The sequence below is a fragment of the Rattus norvegicus genome, chromosome 6 (genome assembly GCF_036323735.1).
Source record: "Rattus norvegicus strain BN/NHsdMcwi chromosome 6, GRCr8, whole genome shotgun sequence".
Lineage (NCBI taxonomy): Eukaryota > Metazoa > Chordata > Mammalia > Rodentia > Muridae > Rattus > Rattus norvegicus.
In genome coordinates, this window is record NC_086024.1 from 33066770 (window position 1) to 33090873 (window position 24104).

Sequence of the window (24104 nt, forward strand, 5' to 3'; positions counted from 1 at the left end):
AAAAATTTTGTATTGGTTGCTCACACTTTCTTCTTTCTCTAATTTTGATTCCTCAGAATTAATCAAACTCATTGATTTTATTTTTGCTGATGTTATTTTAACTATAATTTAGAAAGGGACCAATACTCAATACCTGCTCAAACTACCATGTCTACCTGGATTAAGTATTGAATGCTACTCCTAACTTTAAGTATTACTGTTATTTCATTTTAGAACATTTAAAATCGTGTTTCATGTATCCTTAAAGATCTTAGCTTTGACAATTTTAAAATCCACCATTCTGACATTTAAAAACAAAAACAGCCAGTAGGATGGACAGTTGTGGTGCACACCTTTAAACCCAGCACTTGGGAGGTGGAGGCAGGCAGATCTCTTGAGTTTGAGACCAGCCTCGTCTACAGAATTGAGTTCCAGGGCAGCCAGGGCTACACAGAGAAACTCTGTCTTGCGAAAAACAAAACAATGAACACACAAAAATAAGCAAAACAGCTATTAAGTGAAATAATTGGGTAAATGAAAAATTTAAGCAGCTGTAATATGCAGTAAGCCCTATCTATGCAATTTGACTGGAAGGGACACAGATCAAAGCAATGTCTGTACACACAACTAACACTATGAATTGTGACTTTAGAGTAAGTAGCAAAATGGTTCCTTCCATTAGCAACAGCTGATTTATGAGATGGCTATCAAAAGAAGCTACAGACCAGTGTTCTTTATTCTCTTACCCATCTATATTAACTGTTGACACTGTAGAAGTCATTTGTTATTAATAAAACTTACAATATAAGCATTTCACATTATTCTAATAATTAGTACAGATTCAAGGTTATTTTCATTATAAGCCATTTATAACTTTCCTTAGGATATACTTTCTGATGTGCGTGTGCTGGCTTGAGTAAGAGATGCCTCCCACAGGCTTGTGTATCACACTTGATCCCCACTCTTTGGGAAAAGTTATGGAACCTTAGGCAGGTGGAGCCTTGCTATAGGAAGTCTGTCACTGGAGCAGGCTTTGAGGGTGGATAGCTTCGTGTCCCACTTCCTGTTCTATTTCTCTGCTTCCTGTATGTTGAATACACTGTGGTCATCCAGCGTCCTGCTCTGCTGCACACTTTCTCTACTGGTTATCATGCCTTTCTAGCTACAATGGACTCTAGATGCTAGCATTTTAGACATAAGCTAAAATATACCCTTTCTCTTCTACAGTTTTTTTTTAAATAGTATTTTACCACAAGTGCAGAAAGCAAACACGGGGTAGAAATGAATAAGGTAAAGTATGAACTCCCAGTGTGTTCACACTAATGGCTTAGATGAACTATGCTGTCACAGTTTATGGTAATTGTAATATTTTTTCAGCAGCATAAAGTTATGATTCCATACTATTCTTATTAATTTTCTTACCAAATGCATTTCGGACAAGAAGATATATGAAAAATAATGTAAAGGCAGATTTTTTTCTGAGATTAAAATTCTTTATGAGAAATGATGCTACTATTTTTTCTATTAAATAATGACAAAAGTGTTGTGTTCCCTAGATTTAAGTTGAAAATGATATAAATAAAATGGAAATAAGGCCATTTGTATTAATACTAAAATTTATAATTCAGAAGTAACTAAAGTTTGATTTTGCTATAGAATGTAGTCACTTCCCTCTGTAGAGAGGAGATTTGTCAGTAACAGAGATTTTAAAAGTAAAGTTCTTTACTTTTTATGACAGAATGACATTTTTAAGTTTCCCTTTTTGTATTTCTTTAAAAGGCTCAATTACTTTTATGATTAGAAAATTCAACTATGAAAATCTTCCTATCTCTTTCAAAAACACCTTATTTCTTCATACAAGTTTTCAGATTTTTAAAAAACTTTTCTGAGTAAATCTAGGGAATTTTTAGGAAAATACAATTGTATTATGTTTGAACTGATACAAATTGCTGGTCTGTATACAAAGCAAATGCTCCAAGGGGAATCCTGCTAAAGTCTCCATCTGGGCATGCTCAGTAAGTAGTAAGACTACAATGAGCCAGCAATAATACTCTGGCACATGAGAAATAAGGAAAGTGAGCAATGTTCATCCTAGCAATTTTTATAATGGTAAAAATGGAAACACCCAAAAATGTCCTCCAACAATAGATGGACTAGTAAATTCTAGAATACTGTTAAAATATAACCTTACAATAGTGCCATAAATGAACAGAATCTGAACTATTAACATCTACCTATGGGTACCCAGACTCTTTTCTTATCACTGAGGGAATAAATACAGGAATAAAATTAAAAGTATGGATTCTAGAGTCCAACTATACTATGTTACTTTCTGGCTGTGTACTTTTAATCTTGGATAAAATACTTTTACTTAGTGTTAGAAGAAACATTTAATACTTTTAAGTGACTTAAGACAGCATATGGCACATGATAAACATGATTTAGACCTTAATCAACTAAGTTTTAGCCCTTCTACTTGGCAGCTACCTTCCAATAACTGATATAAACCATTATATTTCCCATAAAGACCAGTGTGTGTGCGGGCTGTATGTTGTCTATGTCTAGTGAATGCCAATGAGCTGAGTGGAGGGGTGTGTGCACACGGCTTCCCGGCCAGAGGGGATGTCGGTGCTTTCTACTTTTTGCCTGGAGAAAGCTCTTTTCCTGAACCGGAAGCTCACCATGTGTACTCTTAGTCTAGTCAGTGAGTTCTTAGGATGAGCCTATCTCTGTTCCCCCAAGACTGGGAGCTCACATACTGGCAACCAGGGCTGGCTGGCTTTCTTTTCTTTTCTTCTCCCAACACGAGTGCTAGGATTCAAACTCAGATCCCCACATGCAGTTTTCACCCACTAAGGGAACTCCCAATGCCCTCCCACTGTTTTCACCCAACTTATCAATTTAATTGTCCATAATATTTTCTGTTTCAGAAGATGTACATACCTCCGTATCTTGTTTTTCACTTTCACTATGCTTTAGGAAGATACTGATGCTTATATGCTAGATTTTAAAATGTAAACAAAGAATCAATCCAGAGTACTAAACCTTAAATTCCATTTCTCATCTATTCTTTAAGACAGATTATAAATTTATAGTCAAAATTGTACATTCAATAGCCTGTATATCAACTACTAAGGCTAAAAAATTAATGAGTAGTACATTCACCATAACATTTATGTGGAAAAAATACAAAACGCCTCAGACTAGTAAATTCTAGCATTATTAATTCTAGATATAAGCACATTCAGCCTAGAGATTAGTCTCAAAAGACTATTCCTATTATTTTTATCTCTATTAAGTTCTACATCTATATTCCTCTGCCTTTTTTTTAAACCAGAGCTGAGGACCAAACCAGGGCCTTGAGCTTGCTAGGCAAGTACTCTACCACTGAGCTCAATCCCCAACCCCACATTTCTCTGACTTAATTGTTTTACATTTATTTATTTATTTGTTTGTTTGTGTGTGTGTGTGTGTGTGTGTGTGTGTGTGTGTGTGTGTCCATGCATGCATGCCACACCTCACATATATTCTCTCCTACCATGTGGATCCCAGGGATTGAACTCATGTTGTCAGACTTAGAGGCATGAACTTTTACCACCAATCCCTTCTGGCTTTTAAAAAAACCTAATATTAAGTTTAAACCTTTGTTGAAAACTAACTTTTTGTCTAATTCTTCATTCTTCTTTCACATGCACTTTCTTCCTTCTCCCTTCTCAAAAGGATCATTATATCCTGTGATTGCTGTATCCCAAGATGTACACAGTTACAGCCCAGCCACCTTCCACACATGCACTCAAACCAACCATGCAGTTTGTCAGAAAGGCCTCCGATGCACACACGTGCAGTCTGACACTCGTCAGACTTGTTTTCTGTGGTATTTTGCCTCACTGTAAAGGCCCAAACTCCCCCCCAGCCCACTTCCTCAGAGCATCCTCTGCTTTGGTCAGCTGCCCTCCCCAGTCTTTCTCCCTCACTGCAATGCCTCCATCCCGACAAGGCCTCTGCTGGGAAGGTGCTCCCTCAGACTTTCTTTTCTTAGTCGTATTTTAAATGCACATATTTGCTGGGTAACTGTACTTACTGCTCTCTTCCCCCACTAAACCATAAGCTCCCATATGGATAGTTTAAATCCACAAAACACAGAGAGAAAGTAAAACAAGTAAGTTAGTAAAACTGCTGGATGAGTCCCCACAACCTAGAGAAAGCCTATTTCTGACTTCACTGTACAATGTAATCTCTGTCCCCTCCCTTCTCCACTCCTTTCCTTTTCCCACAAGGTAAGAGAAAACACCTAGGGTTGAGTCCATCTTCAAATAACTGAAAAATAACCCTAACACCTAAACTGCAAGGATTAGCTCTCTGCTAACAAGCAGCTCTACCAAGTTAGGAGGTGGCCCACCCAAATCAGGCTAGAATACTATCACAGGGAAAGGCCTGGAGATGCACATCTTTAATCTCAGCACTCAGGAGGCAGAGGAAAGAGGGTTTCTATGAGCCCAAGGGCACCCAGGTATACACAGTCAGTTCCAGGCTACACAAGGCTACATAAGGAGACCCCATATCAAACAAAAATAAAAACAAAACATTGTTCAGGTATCCTAATTCTCAATACAGGCTAGAAGCAATTTTGTTAAATGCTAGAACAAAAACAAGATTAAATCGCTTTATCAAATAGTTAGATTTAGCAGTTATTTATCAGGTGTGTGCTTATCGTGTTGATTTTGTTCTTTAAGCAGTGTATATCTATTCTCCATATTGTGAATAGACAAAGCCAGTTTTACACACAAAGCTCCTCTTTGTACCTAAAGGTAGCAAATACCCAAAAGATGCCTCAACATATAAAAGAGACACGTGCTCCACTATGTTCATCGCAGCCTTATTTATAATAGCCAGAAACTGGAAAGAACCCAGATGCCCTTCAACAGAGGAATGGATACAGAAAATGTGGTACATCTACACAATGGAATATTACTCAGCTATCAAAAACAACGGCTTTGTGAAATTCGTAGGCAAATGGTTGGAACTGGAAAATATCATCCTGAGTGAGCTAACCCAATCACAGAAAGACATACATGGTATGCACTCATTGATAAGTGACTATTAGCCCAAATGCTTGAATTACCCTAGATCCCTAGAACAAACGAAACTCAAGACGGATGATCAAAATGTGAATGCTTCACTCCTTCTTTAAATGAGGAAAAAGAATACCCTTGGCAGGGAAGGGAGAGGCAAAGATTGAAACAGAGACTGAAGGAACACCCATTCAGAGCCTGCCCCACATGTGGCCCATACATATACAGCCACCCAATTAGACAAGATGGATGAAGCAAAGAAGTGCAGACTGACAGGAGCCGGATGTAGATCGCTCCTGAGAGACACAGCCAGAATACAGCAAATACAGAGGCGAATGCCAGCAGCAAACCATTGAACTGAGAATAGGTCCCCCGTTGAAGGAATCAGAGAAAGAACTGGAAGAGCTTGAAGGGGCTCGAGACCCCAAAAGTACAACAATGTCAAGCAACCAGAGCTTCCAGGGACTAAGCCACTACCTAAAGACTATACATGGACTGACCCTGGACTCTGACCCCATAGGTAGCAATGAATATCCTAGTAAGAGCACCAGTGGAAGGGGAAGCTCTGGGTCCTGCTAAGACTGAACCCCCAGTGAACTAGACTATGGGGGGAGGGCGGCAATGGGGGGAGGGTTGGGAGGGGAACACCCATAAGGAAGGGGAGGGGGGAGGGGGATGTTTGCCCGGAAACCGGGAAAGGGAATAACACCTGAAATATATATAAGAAATACTCAAGTTAATAAAAAAAAATATCAAAAACAAAACAAAAAAAGGTAGCAAATAATCAATAAGGCATAAAATTATTTCTATCTGGGTATTTCTATTTCATTTTTCATGTATCAAAATTATGATGCTGACAGGAGCCTGATATAGCTGTCTCCTGAGAGGCTCTGTCAGAGTGTGACAAATACAGAGGTGAATGCTAGCAGCCAACCATTGACCTAAGAACACAGTTCCCATTGGAGGAATTAGAGAAAGGATTGAAGGAGCTAAAGAGGTTTGCAACCCCATAGGAAGAACAACAATATCAACCGACCAGACCCCCTCCCCACCCAGAGCTCCCAGGGACTAAACGACCAACCAGTGAGTACACAGGAAGGACCCATGGCTCCAGCCACATATGTAGCAGAGGATGGTCTTGTCTGGAATCAATAGGAGGAGAAGGCCTTGGTTCTGTGAAGGCTCGTTTCCCCATTGTAGGGGAATGAATGCCAGGATGTTGAGGTGAGAGTGGGTGGGTGGGAGTGGGAGCATCTTCATAGAAGCAGGGGGAGGAAGGGGGGAATGGAGAACGGGGGGAAAGAAGATAACGTTTGAAATGTAAATACATAAATTATCCTATAAAAACGTAATTAATTTTCATTCCATCTTTATGAAATGAGAAGTTCCAGTCGTGTAACAAGGTGTGTTACCATATGGTCACACTTAACTAACTGTTCTATACAGCAACATGCAAAGTCCCTGGGGTGGGAAGACACAGAATAACCTGAGGACTGACCTGCGACTTTAAGAGAATACATGGTTGACTTTAGTGAGGTATTTTTACATACTGCATATTTAATTTACTAAGCATGCATCCTTTCTTTTGGTAACAGGACTTCAGTCATCAGATATCTAAGAACTCAGTGTGTGGGAGGCATGGTGTCAAACGCTGGGGATGCAGCTGTGACAGAAGAGGCAAAGCCTCCATTCCCCTTTAACTTTAGATTGGATGACTAAACAAAGTTTACGAGTAAAAGTGCTATCTCAGCTGAGACCACATATAAAAGCTGTTTTTCACTCTTTTATATTGGACTCATGTCCTCATATACACTGGGAAAGTGGTCTACTGATCCTATAGAAAAATCTAACTCCAAAATTATTTCAGTGATTCTAATCCTCCTGCATCAGTCATGAACTTATTATTTATATAATGCCTACATTTGGATATCCAGGCAATAACCGCGGGACTGACGATGCAGCTCAGTTAATCGACTGTTTGCCTAACATGCCGGAAGCTCTGGGTTCCATTCTCAGCCCAGTCCAACTGAGTATGGTGGCATATGCTTGTAATTCTAGCATTTGAGAGATAGAGGCAGCTTCCTCGGAAGATCAAGGCCAGCCCCAGTTACCAGATGAATCTCAGGCTAGCCTAAGCTACAACTAACCTTGTCTCAGAAATTTAGAATCAATAAATAAATGTTTAATGAGACTACAAGAAAATTCTCATCTCTATCATTCCAAGTCACTACTATGCCCTTACCGTCTCCATGTATCTCTGGCCTTGAACTTAGAGCTGTCGTCCGTCCTGCCTCGTCCTCTTGAATGTTGTGGTCATAGGCAGACAGACGCCAGGACACCTACCTCCTACCGTTTGTGTCTGGTGTCCATCAGAACAGCATCCTGCTCATTACCGTCCATGCTGTTAGCAATGCAGCTCTGAAGCACTTCAACCACAGGTGGTGCTTACTCTGCCGCACTCCTTGTCAGTAATCAAGCACACCATTAGCAGTTTTGCACAAAGAATTATTCACACACCTACCACTCAAGGCTTCCCCTCAACAGAGCTGAATTAGCCGAGCTTAAAAATATAAAAAAGTAAACTAAATAAATGTAGAAAAAGAAATATACCATAACAGAATCTTCCTTTTTTAAGTGCCCTGCCCCTGCCACTCTCGCACAGTGTGTGTGTGTGTGTGTGTGTGTGTGTGTGTGTGTGTTTGCGTGTGCGCGCAGGTGCTTGCTTGCCAAAGTGCACATGTGGAGATCACAGAATAACTTTCAGGAGCTGTCCTCTCCTGCACCTGTATGAGGCAGGGGACTGAAAGCAGGTATGCAGGCCTTTGCACAGCCTGCTGGCCAGTAATTAGAGAATTTCAAGCCCTTCTCTCAGTAATTGACAGAAGGACAAATGCCTCAGGAACAAGAACAGAAGTAGCTTGGGCAGTCTAGCTGATATTTACCCCTTACACCTGACTGGCATTTTTTTTTTTTTTGTTTTGAACAAACACAATTGCAGACAACTAGTCTCAGGTATATACAGACATTTTACCAGTAAGGACTACATACTGAGAAGCTAAAGTAAATGCAAAGGAATTAAAGTCATTGAAATATGGTAAATATAACTGAAATAAAATAAAAGGCAGAACATAACATTTAGTAAAAAATCCAAAGCTTTAAATGTTTAAAATTTGAATTTTAAATACTAAAAAACAGAATTTGAAAAAATTAAAATGATAATGAAAAATGATAACAAAAATAGAAATTATTACATATGTTAAAAATTAACAAGGGGAGAGGATATTATTGCCTTAAATTCTTATTTTAAGCAAAAGCAGATTTTTAAGTTTTCCTCATAAAAATCTAAAAACAAAAGCAAAAAAGATGAAAGGAACCAAAGAAGAAAACAACTAACATTGGAAATCAATCAAAAGAATCAAACGATAGAGACGATAAGAAAGTCACAGTTTAAGGATCGCCAAGACTTAGAATGTAGCATGAGCAACATTTCCTGTGGCATGTCTGAAATCAACATGGCGCACTTAAGCACCAGTGCTGTCCACCTCCCATTGCCCTAATCTCTACAGGGGTCACAAACAACTGGACTATTGTCTCTGGGCCAAGCAGGGTTCATCAATGCCTCTTACACTTTTGCAAATGGCTAGAGATCAGTGTTTCATCACACACACACACACACACACACACACACACACACACACACACACACCCCACATACAAACCAAAGCTCAGTTTGAATGCCGGAAGCTAAGTGTACAACGATGCAGTCGCGTTCATCTGCTCCTGGCTCCGGCTAATTCTGTCCTCCACCAGATGGGCTGAGGAGCTGCCGCATGGTCAGCAATATCTATATCTTTACCATCTGGTCATTTACAGAAAAGGTTCACTGACCCCTACTCTTCTCAACCTTTCTACTCCTCTTTTATCCAATCATGTATCCAATCCAAGGGTCTGTTTAAAATCTCAGAGTTATCATTTTTCTTCCTAGAAAATATCTTGAATAGAATCTTCTGTATTGATGTGTAGAGTGTTGAAGATTTTCTCTCTGTGTGCATTTCCAATAGGTTAGCAGGAACTTCCCAAAAAAAGGAAGCTATCGGCAGATCTTCCTGGTTGCTGCCGCCTCGGAGAGCTCGTAGGCAGCACCCCACGAGCAAACTTGAGCCTCGGGACCACAGGTAAGACCAACTTTTCTGCTGCAAGCGACCTGCCTGGTGAACTCAGGACACACAGAGGCAAAATTCCTCTATAACCGGGCACTTCCAGTTTTTAGCTCGGGGGGGGGGGGGGGAAGTCCCAAACCAGTTTTTAGCGTGGGGGGGGGGGGAGTCCCAAACCAGCGGATCCCGGCCCGCAGCAGCTCTCTGCTCACCGCCTGGTCAGGTGGGCACTCCTGAGGCTGCAGAGCGGAAGAGACCACCAACACTGCCCATCCCTGCTCACATCCCTGGCCCAAGAGGAAACTGTATACGGCCTTTGGGTCCCGTAGAGGAGAGCCCAGGAGCAGCAGATCCACTGTGTCTGAGACACCGTCAGAACCTGAAGGGACAGACCGGATAAACAGTTCTCTGCACCCAAATCCCGTGGGAGGAAGAGCTAAACCTTCAGAGAGGCAGACAAGCTTGGGAAACCAGAAGAGACTGCACTCTGCACACATCTCTGACGCCAGAGGAAAACACCAAACGCCATCTGGAACCCTGGTGCACGGAAGCTCCCGGAAAGGGTGGCGCAGATCTTCCTGGTTGCTGCCGCCGTGGAGAGCTCATAAGCAACACCCCACGAGCAAACTTGAGCCTCAGGACCACAGGTAAGACCAACTTTTCTGCTGCAAGTGACCTGCCTGGTGAACTCAAGACACAGGCCCACAGGAACAGCTGAAGACCTGTAGAGAGGAAAAACTACACGCCCGAAAGCAGAACACTCTGTCCCCATAACTGGCTGAAAGAAAACAGGAAAACAGGTCTACAGCACTCCTGACACACAGGCTTATAGGACAGTCTAGCCACTGTCAGAAATAGCAGAACAAAGTAACACTAGAGATAATCTGATGGCGAGAGGCAAGCCCAGGAACCCAAGCAACAGAAACCAAGACTACATGGCATCATCAGAGCCCAATTCTCCCACCAAAGCAAACAGGGAATATCCAAACACACCAGAAAAGCAAGATCTAGTTTCAAAATCATATTTGATCATGATGCTGGAGGACTTCAAGAAAGACGTGAAGAACTCCCTTAGAGAACAAGTAGAAGCCTACAGAGAGGAATCGCAAAAATCCCTGAAAGAATTCCAGGAAAACATAAATAAACAAGTAGAAGCCCATAGAGAGGAGTCACAAAAATCCCTGAAAGAATTCAAGGAAAACACAATCAAACAGGTGAAGGAATTAAAAATGGACATAGAAGCAATCAAGAAAGAACACATGGAAACAACCCTGGATATAGAAAACCAAAAGAAGAGACAAGGAGCTGTAGATACGAGCTTCACCAACAGAATACAAGAGATGGAAGAGAGAATCTCAGGAGCAGAAGATTCCATAGAAATCATTGACTCAACTGTCAAAGATAATGTAAAGCGGAAAAAGCTAGTGGTCCAAAACATACAGGAAATCCAGGACTCAATGAGAAGATCAAACCTAAGGATAATAGGTATAGAAGAGAGTGAAGACTCCCAGCTCAAAGGACCAGTAAATATCGTCAACAAAATCATAGAAGAAAACTTCCCTTACCTAAAAAAAGAGATACCCATAGGCATACAAGAAGCCTACAGAACTCCAAATAGATTGGACCAGAAAAGAAACACCTCCCGTCACATAATAGTCAAAACACCAAACGTACAAAATAAAGAAAGAATATTAAAAGCAGTAAGGGAAAAAGGTCAAGTAACATATAAAGGCAGACCTATCAGAATCACACCAGACTTTTCACCAGAAACTATGAAAGCCAGAAGATCCTGGACAGATGTCATACAGACCCTAAGAGAACACAAATGCCAGCCCAGGTTACTGTATCCTGCAAAACTCTCAATTAACATAGATGGAGAAACCAAGATATTCCATGAGAAAACCAAATTTACACAATATCTTTCTACAAATCCAGCCCTACAAAGGATAATAAATGGTAAAGCCCAACATAAGGAGGCAAGCTATAACCTAGAAGAAGCAAGAAACTAATCGTCTTGGGAACAAAACAAAGAGAAGAAAAGCACACAAACATAACCTCATATCCAAATATGAATATAACAGGAAACAATAATCACTATTCCTTAATATCTCTCAACATCAATGGCCTCAACTCCCCAATAAAAAGACATAGATTAACAAACTGGATACACAACGAGGACCCTGCATTCTGCTGCCTACAGGAAACACACCTCAGAGACAAAGACAGACACTACCTCAGAGTGAAAGGCTGGAAAACAACTTTCCAAGCAAATGGTCAGAAGAAGCAAGCTGGAGTAGCCATTCTAATATCAAATAAAATCAATTTCCAACTAAAAGTCATCAAAAAAGATAAGGAAGGACACTTCATATTCATCAAAGGAAAAATCCACCAAGATGAACTCTCAATCCTAAATATCTATGCCCCAAATACAAGGGCACCTACATACGTAAAAGAAACCTTACTAAAGCTCAAAACACACATTGCACCTCACACAATAATAGTAGGAGATTTCAACACCCCACTCTCATCAATGGACAGATCATGGAAACAGAAATTAAACAAAGACGTAGACAGACTAAGAGAAGTCATGAGCCAAACGGACTTAACAGATATTTATAGAACATTCTATCCTAAAGCAAAAGGATATACCTTCTTCTCAGCTCCTCATGGTACTTTCTCCAAAATTGACCATATAATTGGTCAAAAAACGGGCCTCAACAGGTACAGAAAGATAGAAATAATCCCATGCGTGCTATCAGACCACCACGGCCTAAAACTGGTCTTCAATAATAATAAGGGAAGAATGTCCACATATATGTAGAAATTGAACAATGCTCTACTCAATGATAACCTGGTCAAGGAAGAAATAAAGAAAGAAATTAAAGACTTTTTAGAATTTAATGAAAATGAAGGTACAACATACCCAAACTTACGGGACACAATGAAAGCTGTGCTAAGAGGAAAACTCATAGCGCTGAGTGCCTGCAGAAAGAAACAGGAAAGAGCATATGTCAGCAGCTTGACAGCACACCTAAAAGCTCTAGAGCAAAAAGAAGCAAATACACCCAGGAGGAGTAGAAGGCAGGAAATAATCAAACTCAGAGCTGAAATCAACCAAGTAGAAACAAAAGGGACCATAGAAAGAATCAACAGAACCAAAAGTTGGTTCTTTGAGAAAATCAACAAGATAGATAAACCCTTAGCCAGACTAATGAGAGGACACAGAGAGTGTGTCCAAATTAACAAAATCATTAATGAAAAGGGAGACATAACTACAGATTCAGAGGAAATTCAAAAAATCATCAGATCTTACTATAAAAGCCTATATTCAACAAAACTTGAAAATCTGCAGGAAATGGACAATTTCCTAGACAGATACCAGGTACCGAAGTTAAATCAGGAACAGATAAACCAGTTAAACAACCCCATAACTCCTAAGGAAATAGAAGCAGTCATTAAAGGTCTCCCAACCAAAAAGAGCCCAGGTCCAGACGGGTTCAGTGCAGAATTCTATCAGACCTTCATAGAAGACCTCATACCAATATTATCCAAACTATTCCACAAAATTGAAACAGATGGAGCACTACCGAATTCCTTCTATGAAGCCACAATTACTCTTATACCTAAACCACACAAAGACCCAACAAAGAAAGAGAACTTCAGACCAATTTCCCTTATGAATATCGACGCAAAAATACTCAATAAAATTCTGGCAAACCGAATCCAAGAGCACATCAAAACAATCATCCACCATGATCAAGTAGGCTTCATCCCAGGCATGCAGGGATGGTTTAATATATGGAAAACCATCAACGTGATCCATTATATAAACAAACTGAAAGAACAAAACCACATGATCATTTCATTAGATGCTGAGAAAGCATTTGACAAAATTCAACACCCCTTCATGATAAACGTCCTGTAAAGAATTGGAATTCAATGCCCATACCTAAACATAGTAAAAGCCATATACAGCAAACCAGTTGCTAACATTAAACTAAATGGAGAGAAACTTGAAGCAATCCCACTAAAATCAGGGACTAGACAAGGCTGCCCACTCTCTCCCTACTTATTGAATATAGTTCTTGAAGTTCTAGCCAGAGCAATCAGACAACAAAAGGAGGTCAAGGGGATACAGATCGGAAAAGAAGAAGTCAAAATATCACTATTTGCAGATGATATGATAGTATATTTAAGTGATCCCAAAAGTTCCACCAGAGAACTACTAAAGCTCATAAACAACTTCAGCAAAGCGGCTGGGTATAAAATTAACTCAAATAAATCAGTAGCCTTCCTCTACACAAAAGAGAAACAAGCCGAGAAAGAAATTTAGGGAAACGACACACTTCATAATAGACCCAAATAACATAAAGTACCTCGGTGTGACTTTAACCAAGCAAGTAAAAGATCTGTACAATAAGAACTTCAAGACTCTGAAGAAAGAAATTGAAGAAGACCTCAGAAGATGGAAAGATCTCCCATGCTCATGGATTGGCAGGATTACTATAGTAAAAATGGCCATTTTACCAAAAGCGATCTACAGATTCAATGCAATCCCCATCAAAATACCAATCCAATTCTTCAAAGAGTTAGACAGAACAATATGCAAATTCATCTGGAATAACAAAAACCCCAGGATAGCTAAAACTATCCTCAACAATAAAAGGACTTCAGGGGGAATCACTATCCCTGAACTCAAGCAGTATTACAGAGCAATAGTGATAAAAACTGCATGGTATTGGTACAGAGACAGACAGATAGACCAATGGAACAGAATTGAAGACCCAGAAATGAACCCACACACCTATGGGCACTTGATTTTTGACAAAGGAGCCAAAACCATCCAATGGAAAAAAGATAGCATTTTCAGCAAATGGTGCTGGTTCAACTGGAGGTCAACATGTAGAAGAATGCAGATCGATCCATGCTTATCACCCTGTACAAAGCTTAAGTCCAAGTGGATCAAGGACCTCCACATCAAACCAGATACACTCAAACTAATAGAAGAAAAACTAGGGAAGCATCTGGAACATATGGGCACTGGAAAAAATTTCCTGAACAAAACACCAATGGCTTATGCTCTAAGATCAAGAATCGACAAATGGGATCTCATAAAACTGCAAAGCTTCTGTAAGGCAAAGGACACTGTCATTAGGACAAAATGACAAGATTGGGAAAAGATCTTTACCATTCCTACATCTGATAGAGGACTATTATCCAATGTATACAAAAAAACTTAAGAAGTTAGGCTCCAGAGAGTCAAGTAACCCTATTAAAAATGGGGTACAGGGGTTTGGGGATTTAGCTCAGTGGTAGAGCGCTTGCCTAGAAAGCACAAGGCCCTGGGTTCGGTCCCCAGCTCCGAAAAAAAGAAAAAGAAAGAAAAATGGGGTACAGAGCTAAACAAAGAATTCTCAGCTGAGGAATATGGAATGGCTGAGAATCACCTAAAGAAATGTTCAACATCCTTAGTCATCAGGGAAATGTGAATTAAAACAACACTGAGATTCCACCTCACACCAGTCAGAATGGCTCAGATCAAAAACTCAGGTGACAGCAGATGTTGGCGAGGATGTGGAGAAAGAGGAACACTCCTCCATTGTTGGTGGGATTGCAAGCTGGTACAACCATTCTGGAAATCAGTCTGGAGGTTCCTCAGAAAATTAGACATAGTACTACCTGAGGACCCAGTTATATACCACTCCTGGGCATATACCCAAAAGATGCCCCAACATATAAAAAAGACACGTGCTCCACTATGTTCATCGCAGCCTTATTTATAATAGCCAGAAGCTGGAAAGAAGCCAGATGCCCTTCAACAGAGGAATGGATACAGAAAATGTGGTACATCTACACAATGGAATATTACTCAGCTATCAAAAACAACGAGTTTATGAAATTCGTAGGCAAATGGTTGGAACTGGAAAATATCATCCTGAGTGAGGTAACCCAATCACAGAAAAACGCACATGGTATGCACTCATTGATAAGTGGCTATTAGCCCAAATGCTTGAATTACCCTAGATGCCTAGAACAAATGAAACTCAAGACGGATGATCAAAATGTGAATGCTTCACTCCTTCTTTAAAAGGGGAACAAGAATACCCTTGGCAGGGAATAGAGAGGCAAAGATTAAAACAGACACAGAAGGAACACCCATTCAGAGCCTGCCCCACATGTGGTCCATACATATACAGCCACCCAATTAGACAAGATGGATGAAGCAAAGAAGTACAGGCCGACAGGAGCCGGATGTAGATCTCTCCTGAGAGACACAACCAGAATACAGCAAATACAGAGGCGAATGCCAGCAGCAAACCACTGAACTGAGAATAGGACCCCCGTTGAAGGAATCAGAGAAAGAACTGGAAGAGCTTGAAGGGGCTTGAGACCCCATATGTACAACAATGCCAAGCAACCAGAGCTTCCAGGGTCTAAGCCACTACCCAAAGACTATACATGGACTGACCCTGGACTCTGACCCCATAGGTAGCAATGAATATCCTAGTAAGATCACCAGTGGAAGGGGAAGCCCTGGGTCCTGCTAAGACTGAACCCCCAGTGAACGAGATTGTTGGGGGGAGGGCGGCAATGGGGGGAGGATGGGGAGGGGAACACCCATAAAGAAGGGGAGGGGGAAGGATTAGGGGGATGTTTGCCCGGAAACCGGGAAAGGGAATAACACTCGAAATGTATATAAGAAATACTCAAGTTAATTTAAAAAAAAAAGCGTGACATACACATACACACACACACACACACACACACACACACACACACACACACACACAGAAAAGGAAGCTATCATTCATCAAAAGGAGACCGACAGGAGTTCAGCTGGAAAAATGGATGAGAGCTAAGAGAACTATTTTCCTCTCCTGTAAAGAACAATTTTCTAAATGTTTCAACATTGGGTTTTTAAATGCAGTATTCCAGCTGGACGAACAAACTCCCCTAAACTCATGGTAATGATTCTTTCCAACTCATTGTTTAGGTTGAGTAGGAAGAAACTGCAGTTCTACAAAGGAAAAAAAAAATTCTACTTCAGTAGAATTTTTCTTCTACCAGAAGAAAGATAATATTATGTGTCAAAACTAGCATTTCTTATCAAGTATCACGCAACCATGTCCTCCTACAAACCACAGCTATATTTTCCTACTAAGTTTCATTAAGATGTATGTACAGATACATCTTAATAGAATGTCTTAGAAAGGTCATACATAATGATATTTCAACGTTTATTATCAAATCTCATTCTCTCTTCTCCAAATGTTACCTTGTAGGTGTAAAGGCATTTCTTTCAGTGGGATCCCAGTTAAATAATTCATTCAAAATGACGCTCAGCCTAGCTTACCTTTTGTAAAAATCAAAATTTTATATATGCAAGGAAAGGAACAGAGCTCTCTAAAACGTATATAAGAGAGGCTAGAGAGATGGTTTAGCAACTAAGAGCAGTTGCTACCTTTGCAGAGGACTCAGGTTCAAGTTTCAGGACTCACATGGTGGCTCAAAGCCTCACAGTTCCTGGTTAAAAGAATCCAAACACCCTCTTCTGGCTTCTACATGCACATGGTGCATATAAATTCAGACAAACATTCATACACACGAAATCACAAGTGTTAAAAAACTTTACAAAATAAAAACACACAATTAAAACAACTAAAAATTTCCATTTTGTTTTTAATATTCTCAATACATTTTTGTCAAAACATTGAACATGACATTTGTTGTATAAGCTAAATGAATAATATAAAATTTGTTACGCACACACACATGCACATACAACACACCCATGCACACACACAAAGTGGGTACTTTAAGTCATTTTATTAGAGAAGGCGAGGCCTTGAGAGACAGCTCACAGTTAAGAGCATGTATTACTTTTCCAGAGGACTCAAGTGGGGATCCCAGCACCCCACACCAGGTAGCTGACAACCACCTGTAATTCTAGCTTCTAGGGTATCCAACATCTTCATTTGTGTGTGTTCATACATACACAATTAAGAATAGTAAAAATAAATACTTTTTAAAACCCTAAAAAGTGAAATAATGGTTTAGGAAGTCATGAGTTCTAGATCGGGGCCTCTGTGATTCATTAGCTTTGTTATGTGCCGAGTTCATGAGGTAGATCTTCCGTAAGCTAACTTTTACATGAGAGCAGGTGGAAGACCAGATGGGTAATAAACACAGTATGACTAGATCAAGGAAAAGTCATCACTACTATTACTGTTAAATTTGAAAGCACACTTTTCACTGATTTTGAACCTAAGGCCATATTTGTACTTGGAAAAGGTAAAAAACTCAATAGTTTGGAAAAATTATTCTTTTTCAATTTTGCATAAGTGTTTTTCAAGAAGGTTTACCATGTAATTTAAGTCTAAAACACGTTAAAATAAATATTTGGCAAGAATAAATTTAGGATACCATTCCTAAGGAACTGCTCCTTAGGGCTCAACTGGCTTTTCTGAATGGTACTATAATTGACACAATTAAGCAATGAACAGGGCGAAGATGTATTATGAAAGACTCTTGATAAACACTGACTACAGAAGAGCTTAAACCACATACTTAAATTCTTCTCAGGTGTAAGTTCACTAAAACAACAAAGGGAATGGAAGTCGTAAGTAACATCAAATCTTAATCATAAACGAGAAGAAAGTACAAAACATCCATGTTTTGCTATTTGACCATCTGGAATACACTACAGCTCCCTGAAAGCATGAGAAATTTGCAAGTATAATTACATTCTGGAACTACTAGCATGACATGCTTCAATAAATACACTAAGACGAGATCTGCTGATAAAACGACTGACATGAAAATGGATAGAGTTTCATTATTTGGATATCTGTTCCACCTAAATTCTAAAGAAAACCAAGAAATTGTTCGTGGAATAGAAGAGGAGTAAGAAAGCAAGCAAGCGCCCCATAAACACCCAGTGTGGTGCTCTGCTATAGTGTGGAGGCAGAACACAAGTGCAACTTCTTCCTTCTCTGTCCTCCCTGCTCCAAATCTGGCCCAACTCTCTGTGGTAAAAACTGACTTAAGGTGTGGGCATGCAGCTCAGCTCTACCACACTTGCTAGTTATGGGCAAGGCTTTGAGTTAAAACTCCAATCCCAGTAACATAGGAGAGAAAAACCAGTCTGCTAGGATTAGAATGTACGAATTCTCTACTAAAGTCGAGGTAGCTGAAAGTCTGGACAGCAAGGACAAACATTTATGCTTCCTCTTGATGGCTCTGGTGATTGAATATGAAGTAACTGGACTAGAAAGGTGAGGCAAAGGAAGAACCGCACTAGTGTGATTTTTAACCATGGCCCTGGCCTCCGAGCAATGGAGAATTGTGACCACAGAACTACCCAGACACAATGAACTGCAACAGTTGAGCAAGCAAGACACTGGACAAGAACTGGGAGTGACAAAAAGAAGCTGTCTGTCACCACGTGAAAATTACCAAAGTTATTTATGCTCACTGCATAACTCCGGAACACAGGTAAGAGAATTAAATAAAATCATCCACAACTCCACTTCCTAGAATTAGTCAAGTATCTGTACATGCACTGTTCTACAAATATAGACAAAAACATACTTTGGTTTTAATAATCATAAAACTACGAGGCACATATTATTGAAATTATGCATAGAACTTAGATTTGCTCCATTTTTGTCTATCCACACCGTGGGGCCAGAGCGTTGGCTCTGTTGGTTCAGCAGCTCAGAACACTTGTTACTCTTAGAGGACTCATGCTCACTTCCCAAATCTCATTTGGTGGCTCACAACCATCCATAACGCTAGTGCCAGGGGATCCAACACCCTCTCCTCACCTCTCTAGGCACCAAGCACAAAAGTAGGGCATATACCTGCAGACAAAACACTCATCTACATAAAATAAAATAGAATAAAATAAAATAAATCTAAAAAAAACCCAACAACATTGTGAAGAAGCCTCTTCTGGCCGAAACTCTGTTTACACTCTTAGAAATACCAATGATGCTGGCACGGGAGGCTCATTAATGTCAGTTAGCCAAACCTGGGCATATGGTCGATAACAGATGTCTGAGGAAGGCTAATGAATTCAATTATGTACACATTAATTATGAGGCAGCACCAGGACATCTAAGGAGTACGTATAGCTGACTTAAAAGGAGGAAGGTTTGCAGCTCTTGGGATTGCCAACGTTGGAGCTATAGCGTAGTACATGGGAAGACCAAGAAAGAGTACAAAGAAAGAAGCCTGCATTTCCTGAACTCCAGAAGCACTGCAACACAGTGGGGAAAGACGAGTCTAGGGTCAAACACCTACCCAACATTTACAACCAGTTAGGGCCACACGCTCATCCTCAAGTCATTGCAGCCCAGAGCCACTAGTGCGTCATGTTCAGTGCGTCACATCCCCCCAACCATGCCATAAAGTGTCAAGCAATCAAGTATGTCATGGTAGGTTTGTGGGCTAGCACTATAAATCTCATGTTTTTCTGAGGGCTGTGGCTGGTCCTCATATGTACAGACTTGTCAGCATGGTAAACACATCTATGGCTATTCTTCCAACTTCCTCTTTTCAGACTTTCCTCAGTACCTTTCCAAGATTTTGCTTTTACTTACACACTTGATTTCATCTGCCTCCTCTATCTTAAGAAATGTGGCCTCCTAACAACTGCTTCTTAATCTTTCCAAATATCACAGCAACTGTTCTACCTTCCCCAGGCCAATCAGGGAGTATTTACACAGGAAACATGACCTCCTACTGGTGGGTGTGACACGGATGTCAGCGCTGACTCTGAGATAAAAGCACTCCCTTACATCAGGTGACACCAGAACAGACCCAGCTCCTGCTTGCTTTGGGGTACTCCTAAAGACAGTTTATTCATCATTTCTATGTCCCCTGGGATCTTATACAATCACTTGTTTTTAACATCCTCTTCCTTTCCCTAGGTCCACATTCCTCCCTTTCTTAGAAGTTCTTTATTCTTTCTCTTTCCTCCTCCCTGTTTACACAAAAACAGCCATCTTTATAAGGTTTTGAACCTGTTATTTTGCTGGGAAAGAGTATTAAAGATAGAAAGAATCTTAACTCTTTAATATATGAATGTATATGACAGCAGCAATAAACTATAGCAAAGTAAAGCCCTGTGCTGAGCATGGGACACTTAGACAGCCTTCCTCACTTGTGCAGAAGAGTGAAGAGCAGGGGAACAGGAAGCAATAGTTATCCACCCAGTGAACGAACGGTCACCTCCATCCTGAAGATTACTCACTTTCCTTCTCCCCTTCTTTCCCCAGACATATAATACAGTATCTCAACAGGTACAGGACGATTCCAGAGGATGTTGCAGGACAGAAAATCCAATGTTTGTGTAAATAGTCATTTCTAGTAGAAAACGATTTTAATAATAATAAGGCCAAACCTAAAGTCAAGCTCTTAATATTCCAACATTAACCTGATAAAAGTGTGCTTTTCCAGTGCCCCTGATATTTTCATAGTAGATGACTGGAATACCTTTTAATAATGACAGACTTCTCCAAGTTTTGAGGTTGCCCTGATGCTAGACTCACTCTCTAATGTCATATTCTCAATTTTTCTTCTGGAAAATGATTCTTCATCTATTGTAGCTGGGTGAGTAATCTCAGTGTGCTTACCGCAGTAAAGCATTTAGCAAGGTCATTGTCTATGTGTCTGCTGAAGATAGAGACAGTGGGACCATAGCTCCTTGAGAGCAGGAAGCTAAGCTATGCTCACTGCTTCGTGGCTGAAGCTTAGCACAGTGCTTGGCACCAAACAGATCCGCAGAAGCACCAGCATCAGCTTCCAGTGGCACATCTGCCAGTGCCATGACTGGATGCCAGTGTTTCTACTGCTCCCCAAACATTATTAAACCATGCTACATAGAAGTCAGACACTAACCACCTACTCACTTTCCCTCTATTCCCAGACATATAATACAGTATCTCAACAGGTACAGGAATAATGGCATATACACGAAGGACTTAAAACCAATTTATGAGTTCTAGAATCAAGTAGTAATGCCAACAGCTGACTAATGTATATGTGTCATGTGTGACACCTGCATTAGTTTGCCATCTGTTGGCATAACAAAACACTGACAGAAACTAACATGGCAGAGGAAAGACTCTACCTAAGCTTATAGGTTATACAAGGTAAGGCAAGAACTACAGCAGGAATCTGGAGGCAGGAACTGAAGCAGAGACCATGGGAGAATGCTGCTCACCGGCTTGCTCTCCTCAGCTACTTATACATCCCAGGCCCACCTGCCCAGGGTGACACTGCCCATAGTGGTCTTCAGGGGGAGGGATGGAAGGAAAGAGGGAAAGAAAGACAGAGAATTGACTTTCACTTTCTATGGTGCTGCAGAGTTTAAAGTCTTTTAGAACAAAGACCCAAAGATGATCCTCAAGTCCTTCAATTGGCTAGCTCATTTAAAAATATTTGAGAGTTCAAATTGATTTCAATGTTACTATTCTTCAAGGACTTGGGGCAGCATTGAAATAATAGACAACTAAAATTATGTGATATATATATGTATATATATATATAAAGGTTGTAAGCATAGGAGCCTATTTGTGGAACAGAGACATACAACTGAGGATCCCGCATCAATGGGATCCAATTTCTTATAGTTCTAAAACACTGTTCATCATGTACTGACCCTTGGAAACAACTGCATATTCTGAATGTATAAGTAAAATATAAATAAAAATACAATATGTAAATATTCTATAAATATTGCGAATATTTCTTGTGGATTATTTCTTTGCATGAGCTGAACTGGCTGAAGAATTATAAAGTAAGACAGGATATTGAAGAATCTTGTTCCATCTAGAAAGGCTGGCAGATTAACTGAGATTGGAAAGTACACACAGTTGCTCAGCTAATGTTCCTAGCATTGGAATAGCTATGCAAAATGAATATTATAAAGCGGCAACATTTATCCCTGTGCAATATCACAGTCAACATAAAATTCTTATTTTGAAATCATTCTAAGTATGAAAAAATGATTAAAATTCAAGTTCACTTACGTTACTTTATGAGTTAATTTACTATACTTTAGTACTTATAAGTATACTCTCATATATCAGCAAATGTAGAAATTCAGGATACAAGTTCACAATATAAAATACAGTCTCTAAGTTAAAACATTAAAGACTGGGTTAAACCTAAGACCTAAGCTTCAACCAAAAGTAACCAATGGCAACAAAACCAAAATGTTTAGGACTCTCTGGCCTCGTACTTCAGTAAAGAGATTTCCGAGATTCCTGACAGTGTGGGTTTATGAAGTTTATAACGAGAACTATTTTACAAAACTTGCTATAGAAATTGCTGCAGTGTTTGCTTACCATTTTCTACAAGTATTTCTTGTGTGTGAACAGTGTGTGTTGTGCTGGGAACAAACACAGGAGGCCAAATAAACGGTGGAAGTGCTCTACCTCCAAGCTATACCCCCCAGGCCCACAAGTCTTTATCACCAGTAAAATCAACATAGTAATTGTGTGCACATTTTAAATATTTGTTAAGAGAGTAAGTGAAATGCTCACACACACGAGTTCCTTACATCTGAGTGAAATCTCATAACCTTGTTCTTAAAAGCTTGCTTCAACACAGATACTGTCAAAACATTCTTTAAAACTCATAAAGTCTACCACTGTCCTCTGCACCACACAGGGGCCTCCATATGCCACTCTCTAAGACACATCAGATCATACTGTCATTTTATGAAATAAATTGGGCAAGGTTAGAGATCCTACTGTGCCCATCAAAACTTTGCATTCAAATACTAACAGCTTTTTAGACTGTTGAAAGTTCAATAATCTCTCTACAGAATCTGGAAGGCTAAAAAGACACTAACATAATCACAGACTGTCACAGGATTCATTCATCAACAAGAGACCGACAAGAGTTCAGCTGTTATCAATAGGGTCCCTAATAAATAATAATTTAACAATTATTAAGTCTCAATATCTTTGACTTACAGGAGTGGCTATCTCCTCAAATGTGAAAAGAGAGGTTGATCATTCTAAACTCTATGATTACATGGTTTTAGAAAAGAAAACAAATCGGTTTTGTATATTCTTCTGGAAGGAATATGATGCTGCGGAGGCCTATAAAAAGGCTTTTAACTTTGGTGATGGTTAGCTATAAAACTCAATAAAGGCTGGAGACATTTTACCTCAAAAGAATTCCCACAGGAACATATTTTTGTGAAAATTACCAGGAGCGTTTAGTGATTGTCTGAAGTGGCACCTGAAACTCCTTATGGGTTTATGGTCTGGAAATGTAATAGAATTCAGCAAATTGGGAGTGTGTTAATAATGTTCAAAACAAAATAGTACTAGGAACTGAACCTACTGCCTTATGTATGTAAGAAAACTTTTAAAAATTGTTATTTTGATACAAGGATACCCTAAATTTCCTAGGCTGGACTCAAACTTGGCAATGGTCCTCCTGCTGCTACGTCCAAAGTTGGGATTGCAGGCATATGCCACCATACCTTACGGGAAATGTTGGATTTGCTAAGGACGGAAGAGAACAAGGATTTACAAGAATTAAAAAGCGTTACAAGTTGGCTATATCTAGCATGTAAATCTGAAACCTAATGCTGTAAATCTCGAGTTCTTTGAGCAACCACATAATACCACAAATAAGAACTTCCACACCTGGCACCACAGTGAGTCTCAGTCTAAATGCAGTTGCTCTAAAGATATTAATCAATTTATCTTCAAACTATAATGTAAGATAATGTTTGAAATATAAGTAAATCCTGTTTCAATTCATAGTGTATATGTTCATATCTTACTGTGTGTATGTAAATATTACAGGGTCTTGGAAAAACCCTAAATGTCTAACACTTCTGGTCTGAAGAATTTCAGAATAGAGATAA

General features: G+C 39.8%; 1 protein-coding gene and 1 non-coding gene across 10 annotated transcripts in view; one reads left to right on the plus strand and one right to left on the minus strand.

The window, feature by feature from the left end:
• Ncoa1 (nuclear receptor coactivator 1) overlaps window positions 1-24104 on the minus strand; it is a 277740-nt gene that overhangs the window by 114680 nt on the left and 138956 nt on the right.
• Window positions 14501-14575, plus strand: Trnas-aga24 (transfer RNA serine (anticodon AGA) 24). The gene has a single exon. It is a non-coding gene; the product is annotated as a tRNA-Ser (tRNA).